This window comes from Rhinolophus sinicus, chromosome 6 (assembly GCF_057876585.1).
Source record: "Rhinolophus sinicus isolate RSI-liver-muscle chromosome 6, RSI-T2T, whole genome shotgun sequence".
In the NCBI taxonomy this organism is placed as follows: domain Eukaryota; kingdom Metazoa; phylum Chordata; class Mammalia; order Chiroptera; family Rhinolophidae; genus Rhinolophus; species Rhinolophus sinicus.
The window spans coordinates 36,324,953-36,333,084 of record NC_142506.1 but is presented as its reverse complement, the minus strand read 5'-3'; the positions used below and the strand labels follow the sequence as shown (position 1 = coordinate 36,333,084).

General features: G+C 36.9%; 1 pseudogene; it reads left to right on the top strand.

Moving 5' to 3' along the window:
• The first annotated feature begins 5,445 nt into the window (after positions 1 to 5,445).
• Positions 5,446 to 5,486, top strand: LOC148757855 (small nucleolar RNA U3; annotated as a pseudogene).
• The last annotated feature ends 2,646 nt before the right edge of the window (positions 5,487 to 8,132 follow it).

The following is an 8,132-nucleotide window of genomic DNA, read 5'->3' as shown; positions in this document are numbered from 1 at the left end:
GACAAAAGGGACATGGCTGATGTGATTATGTTAAGGATCTTGAGCTGGGGAAATTATCCTGGATTATCCAGGTGGCCCATTGTAATCACAAGGGTTGTTGTAAGAGAGAAGATGTAAGGAGAGAATCAGAATCAGAGAAAAGATGCTATATCGCTGGCTTTAAAGATGGAGGAAGGGGCCACATCCCAAGGAATGCAGGTGGCCTCTAGAAGCTGAAAAAGTTAAGGAAAGGGATTCAGCTCTAGAGCCTCCAGAAGGAATGCAGCCCTGCCAACCCATTTTAGACTTCTTACCTCCAAAACTCTAAGACAATAAAAGTGTGTTGTTTCAAGCTGTTAAGTTTGTGGCAACAGGAAACTAACACACTTTCCGTGACTCAGAAGAGACACTGGGCAGCCAGAGTAGCATTGTCAGATGAAATGCAGGATTCCCAATATGACACACAACATTATTACACCAAAAAAATGATCCATTGTTTATCTGACATTCATATTTAATGGGGCATACTGCTTTTTAATTTGCTAATTATGGCCAGAGAGGAGTAGAAAACCCATTAATTATTAAAAGAGCACTTTTGCCCCATTGCTTCTCCTTTCTCCAACCTGCCGCAAACATGGAGAGCCCTAAGCAGGTGGTAACTATGGAAGAAGGGGTTGAAATATTCAGAGGAAGAGACTGTGACCCTCTCCAGGGTGGGTTCCTGTATTTGGGTCAGATGTGGGGCTAGTTGTTGGGGGATGGAAGATGAAGAAGAGGGAATAAACCTTGAATTGGCTGAGAAAGTCAAGTTTTCCCTTAGATCAGCCTGGCATTTTAGAGGATTGTTTTTTAATTTATTGGGGTGACAATTGTTAGTAAAATTACATAGATTTCAGGTGTACAATTCCGTATTACATCATCTATAAATCCCATTGTGTGTTCACCACCCAGAGTCAGTTCTCCTTCCATCACCATATATTTGATCCCCCTTACCCTCATCTCCCACCCCCCACCCCCTTTACCCTCTGGTAACCACTAAACTATTGTCTGTGTCTATGAGTTTTTATTTCTCATTTGTTTGTCTTGTTCTTTTGTTGTTTTTGGTTTATATACCACATATGAGTGAAACCATATGGTTCTCTGCTTTTTCTGTCTTATTTCGCTTAGCATCATACTCTCAAGATCTATCCATGTTGTCACAAACGTTCCTATATCATCTTTTCTTACCGCCGAATAGTATTCCAATGCATATATATACCACAACTTCTTTATCCATTCATCTATCGAAGTTGTTTCCATGTCTTGACCACCGTAAACGAAATGAACATTGGAGCACATGTGTCTTTATGTATAAATGTTTTCAGATTTTTTTGGTAGATACCGGGGAGAGGGATTGCTGGGTCATATGGTAATTCTATTCGTAATTTTTTGAGGAGCCTCCATACTGCCTTCCATAACGGCTGCACCAGTCTGCATTCCCACCAACAATGTATGAGGATTCCTTTTTCTCCACAGCCTCTCCAACACTTGTTACTGTTTGTCTTGTTCACGATTGCGATCTAACAAAGGAGAGGTGATATCTCATTGTGGTTTTTATTTGCATTTCTCTGATGATTAGTGATGTTGAGCATTTTTTCATATGTCTATTTGCAATTTGTGTGTCCTCTTTGGAGAAATATCTCTTCAGGTCCTCTCCCCATTTTTCATTTGGGTTGTTTGGTTTTTTGTTGTTGAGTTTCATGAGTTCCTTGTATATTTTGGATATTAGCCCCTTATCGGAGGCACTGTTTGCAAAAATCTTCTCCCATTCAGTTGGTGGCCTCTTTATTTTGTCGATGGTTTCTTTAGCTGTGCAGAAGCTTTTAAGTTTCATATAGTCCCATTCGTTTATTTCAGCTTTTACTTCCCTTGCCTTTGGAGTCAAATTCATAAAATGCTCTTTGAACCCAAGGTCCATAAGTTTAGTACCTATGTTTCTCCTATGCAGTTTATTGTTTTAGGTCTTATGCTTAAGTCTTTGATCCATTTTGAATTAATTTTGGTACATGGTGACAGATAGCAGTCCAGTTTCATTCTTTTCCACGTGGCTTTCCAATTCTCTCAGCACCATTTATTGAAGAGGCTGTCTTTTCTCCATTATATGTTATTTGCTTCTTTGTCAAAAATTATCTGTTCATATTTATGTGGTTTTATTTCTGAGTTCTCAGTTCTATTCCACTGGTCTACGTGTCTGTTTTTCTGCCAATACCATGCTGTTTTGATTATTGTTGCCCTATAGTACAAGCTAAAGTCAGGGAGTGTGATACCTCCAGCATTGTTCTTTTTTCTTAAGATTGCTTTGGCTATTCGGGGTCTTTTGTGGTTCCAAACAAATCTGATGATTTTTTGTTGTATTTCTTTTAAAAATGCCATTGGGATTTTGATGGGGATTACATTAAATCTGTATATTGCTTTGGGTAATATGGCCGTTTTAACTATGTTGATTCTTTCAATCCATGAGCACGGAAAGTCTTTCCATTTCTTTGTGTCTTCTTCAATTTCTTTCAAAAACGTCTTATAGTTTTCAGCATATAGGTCTTTCACATCCTTGGTTAAGTTTATTCCTAGGTATTTTATTTTTTTGCTGCAATTGCAAAAGGAATTGTTTGTATTTCTTTTTCTGAGATTTCATTGTTAGTATATAGGAATGCAATGGACTTTTGTACATTGATTTTGTAGCCAGCAATTTTACTGTATTAGTTGATTATTTCTTTTTTTTTTTTTTTTTTTTTTTTTTTTTTTTTTTATTAAATTTATTGAGGTGACAGTTGTTAGTAAAATTACATAGATTTCAGGTGTACAATTCTGTATTACATCATCTATAAATCCCGTTGTGTGTTCATCACCCAGAGTCAGTTCTCCTTCCATCACCATATATTTGATCCCCCTTACCCACATCTCCCACCCCCCACCCCCCACCCCCCACCCCCCTTACCCTCTGGCAACCACCAAACCATTGTCTGTGTCTATGAGTTTCTGTTTCTCATTTGTTTGTCTTGTTCTTTTGTTGTTTTGGTTTATATACCACATATCAGTGAAATCACATGGTTCTCTGCTTTTTCTGTCTGACTTATTTCGCTCAGCATTACACTCTCAAGATCCATCCATGTTGTCACAAATGTTCCTATATCATCTTTTCTTACTGCCGAATAGTATTCCATTGTGTATATATACCACAACTTCTTCATCCATTCATCTATCGAAGGACATTTTGGTTGTTTCCATGTCTTGGCCACTGTAAACAAAGCTGCAATGAACATTGGAGCACACGTGTCTTTATCTCTAAATGTTTTCAGATTTTTTGGGTAGATACCCAGGAGAGGGATTGCTGGGTCATATGGCAATTCTATTCGTAATTTTTTGAGGAACCTCCACACCGCCTTCCATAACGGCTGCACCAGTCTGCATTCCCACCAACAGTGTATGAGGGTTCCTTTTTCTCCACATCCTCTCCAACATTTGTTACTATTTGTCTTGTTGATGATGGCCATTCTGACTGGGGTGAGGTGATATCTCATTGTGGTTTTGATTTGCATTTCTCTGATGATTAGTGATGTTGAGCATTTTTTCATATGTCTATTTGCCATTTGTATGTCCTCTTTGGAGAAATGTCTCTTCAAGTCCTCTGCCCATTTTTCAATTGGGTTGTTTGTTTTTTTGCTGTTGAGTTGCATGAGTTCCTTGTATATTCTGGATACTAGCCCCTTATCGGAGGCACTGTTTGCAAAAATCTTCTCCCATTCAGTTGGTGGCCTCTTTATTTTGTCAATGGTTTCTTTTGCTGTGCAGAAGCTTTTAAGTTTCATATAGTCCCATTTGTTTATTTTAGCTTTTACTTCCATTGCCTTTGGAGTCAAATTCATAAAATGCTCTTTGAACCCAAGGTCCATAAGTTTAGTACCTATGTTTTCTTCTATGCAGTTTATTGTGTCAGGTCTTATGCTTAAGTCTTTGATCCATTTTGAATTAATTTTGGTACATGGTGACAAATAGCAGTCCAGTTTCATTCTTTTGCACGTGGCTATCCAATTCTCCCAGCTCCATTTATTGAAGAGGCTGTCTTTGCTCCATTGTATGTTTTTAGCTTCTTTGTCAAAAATTATCTGTCCATATTTATGTGGTTTTATTTCTGGGTTCTCAATTCTATTCCATTGGTCTATATGTCTGTTTTTCTGCCAATACCATGCTGTTTTGATTATTGTGGCCCTGTAGTACAGGCCAAAGTCAGGAAGTGTGATACCTCCATTATAGTTCTTTTTTCTTAAGATTGCTTTGGCTATTCGGGGTCTTTTGTGGTTCCAAACAAATCTGATGATTTTTTGTTCTATTTCTTTAAAATATGCCATTGGGATTTTGATGGGGATTGCATTGAATCTGTATATTGCTTTGGGTAATATGGCCATTTTAACTATGTTGATTCTTCCAATCCATGAGCACGGAATGTCTTTCCATTTCTTTGTGTCTTCTTCAATTTCTTTCAGAAAAGTCTTATAGTTTTCAGCATATAGGTCTTTCACATCCTTGGTTAAGTTTATTCCTAGGTATTTTATTCTTTTTGATGCAATTGTAAAAGGAATTGTTTTTTGTATTTCTTTTTCTGAGATTTCATTGTTGGTATATAGGAAGGCAATGGACTTTTGTGCGTTGATTTTGTAGCCAGCAACTTTACTGTATTCGTTGATTGTTTCTAATAGCTTTTTGGTGGAGTCTTTAGGGTTTTCTATATATAGCATCATGTCATCTGCAAAGAGTGATAATTTAACTTCTTCATTCCCAATTTGGATGCCTTTGATTTCTTTCTCTTGCCTGACTGCTCTGGCAAGGACTTCCAACACTATGTTGAAAAGCAGAGGTGATAGGGGACAGCCCTGTTGTGTTCCTGAACGTAGAGCAAAGGGCTTCAGTTTTTCACCATTAATTATGAGATTAGCAGAGGGCTTGTCATATATGGCCTTTCCTATGTTAAGGTATTTTCCTTCTATACGTATTTTATTAAGTGTTTGAATCATAAATGGATATTGTATCTTGTCAAATGCTTTTTCTGCATCAATTGATATAATCATATGAATTTTGTCCTTTATTTTGTTTATGTGATGTATCACATTGATGGATTTGCGGATGTTGAACCATCCTTGTGCCCTGGGGATGAACCCCACTTGGTTGTGATGACTAATCTTTTTAATGCATTGTTGTATTCGATTTGCTAGAATTTTGTTTAGGAATTTGCATCTGTATTCCTCAGAGATATTGGTCAGTAGTTTTCTTTTTTTGTGTTGTCCTTACCAGGTTTTGGTATCAGGGTAATGTTGGCCTCATAAAATGAGTTAGGGAGTACTGTCTCTTCTTCAATTTTTTGGAATAGTTTGAGCACGACTGGTATTAGATCCTCTTTGAAGGCTTGGTAGAATTCACTAAGGAAGCCATCTGAAGACTATACTTTCAGGGATCATTTCTATAGTTCGTTACTAGGAAGCCATCTGGTCCCGGACTTTTGCTTTTGGGAAGGTTTGGATGACTTATTCAATTTCATTACTGGTGATCGTTCTGTTTAGATTTTCCAGTTCTTCATGGTTCAGCCTTGGAAGGCTATATGTTTCTAAGAACTTGTCCATTTCTTCTAGGTTATTGAATTTGGTGGCATATAGTCCTTCATAGTACTCTTGGATGATCCTTTGTATTTCTGTGGTGTCCGTGATAACTTCCCCTTTTTCATTTCTGATTTTGTTAATTAGTGTCTTCTCTCTTTTTATCTTAGTGAGTCTAGCCAAGGGTTTGTCAATTTTGTTAATCTTTTTGAAGAACCAGCTCTTTGTCAGATTAAATTTTTTTATGTCTTTTTGTTCTCTATTTCATTTACTTCTGCTCTGATTTTTGTTATTTCCGTTTTTCTGGTCACCTTGGGTGTCACTTGTTATTCTTTTTCTAGTTCTTTATGGTGTAACATGAGACTATTTATTTAGGCTTCTTTTTGTTTCTTGAGATAGGCCTGTAATGATATAAATTTCCCTCTAAAAACTGCTTTCGCTGCATCCCCAAAATTTTGGTAGGATGTATTTTCATTGTCATTTGTTTCTATGTTTCTTTTGATCTCTCCTCTTATTTCTTCTTTGACCCAGTCATTCTTTAGAAGTATGTTGTTTAATCTCCATGTAGTTGTGTTTTTCCTGCTTTCTTTTTGCAGTTGATATCCAATTTCAAAGCCTTGTGATCAGAGAATATGCTTGATATGATTTCAATCTTCTTAAATTTGCTGAGGCTGATTTTATGTCCCAATATATGGTCTATCCTTGAGAATGTTCCATGTACACTAGAAAAGAATGTATAGTCTGGTGTTTTAGGATGAAGTGCTCTATATATGTCAATTATGTCCATTTCATCTAATGTGTCATTTAGGGTGGCTATTTCGTTATTTATTTTCTGTTTGGATGATCTATCCATAGCTGTCAATGATGTAGTTATGTCCCTTAGTATAATTGTGTTTTGGTCAATTTCTTCCTTTAGTTCTGTTAGTAGTTGCTCGGTATACTTCGGTGCTCCCTGATTGGGGGCATAAATATTGATGACTGTTATGCCTTCTTGTTGAATAGTCCCCTTTACCATTATGAAATGTCCATCTTTGTCTCTTGTTATCTTTTTCACCCTGAAGTCTGTTTCATCTGATGTCATTACGGCTACACCTGATTTTCTCTGTGTACCATTTTCTTGGAGTGTCAACTTGTACCCTTTCACTTTGAGTCTATGCTTGTCCTTGTAGCTGAGATGTGTCTCTTGGAGACAGCATATGGTTGGGTTTAGATTTTTGATCCAATCTGCTATTCTGTGCCTTTTTATTGGTGAGTTCAGTCCATTTACATTTAGGGTGATTATTGATATGTGAGGATTTCCTGTCATTCTATCTTTAGTTTTCTGGTAAGGCTGTGTCTCCATTGTTTCTTTGCCTTTTTGTTGTTGTCTATTATTTCTGTGTGGCGGTATTCTATGATGTTTCCCTCTGTTTCTTCTTTTATTACAGTATATATTTCAGTTCTGGATTTTTTTTTTTGAGTTGTTACCCTTAAGTTTATGTAAAAGAAAGTTTGATATTTAGAGTATTCCATTTTCTTCAGCACACTTACTTTCTCCATTCCCATATTCCGGTTCAGGCCTTTACTCACCCCCTTTTTGAGTTTTGGTTGCCACAAATTGTCCCTGTTGATGGTGGTCGAATAGCCTCCTCTAGTATTTCTTGTAGTGCAGGTTGTGTATTAGAAAATTCCCTCGGCTTCTGGATGTCTGGAAAGATCTTTATTCCTCCTTCATATCTAAAGGATATCTTTGCTGGATATATTATTCTTGGCTCATAATTTCTCTCTTTCAATAGTTTGAATATTTGGTTCCACTCCCTCCTGGCTTGTAGAGTTTCTGCTGAAAGATCTGCTGATAATCTAATGGGCTTTCCTTTGTAGGTTATCGTCTTCTTTTCCCTGGTTGCCTTGAGGATTCTTTCTTTGTTGTTGATTTTAGACAGCTTCAATACAATGTGCCTTGGAGAAGGCCTGTTAGGATTGAGGTAATTAGGTGTTCTATTTGCTTCTTAGATTCGAGGATCCAGTTCTGTCCACAACTTTGGGAAGTTCTCATCAATAATTTGTTTGAATATATTCTCTGTTCCCTCCTTCTTTCTTCTCCTTCTGGTATGCCCATTATTCTTATATTGCTCTTTCTGATGGAGTCAGAAAGTTCTTGGAGAGTTCTTTCATTTCTTTTAAGTCTCAAGTCTCTTTCTTCTTCCATGTATGTAATTTTCAGGTTTCTATCTTCGATGTCACTGATTCTTTCCTCCATCTGGTCAACTGTACTTCCTAAACTGGTTATTTCATTCTTAATTTCTTCTAGTGAGTTCTTAATCTCCAGAAATTCTATTTGCTTCTTTTTTAAAATTTCAATCTCTTTTGTAAAATGCTCATGTTGTTCTTTGATTGTGTCTCTGAGTTCATTAAACTGCCTTTCTGTGTTTTCTTGCATCTCGTTGAGTTTTTTCAGCACTGCAATCTTGAATTCTCTGTCATTTAAGTCACATATTTCCATATCTTTAAGTTTCACTTTCTTTCTGAGCTGTCTTGTTGCCTTGATTA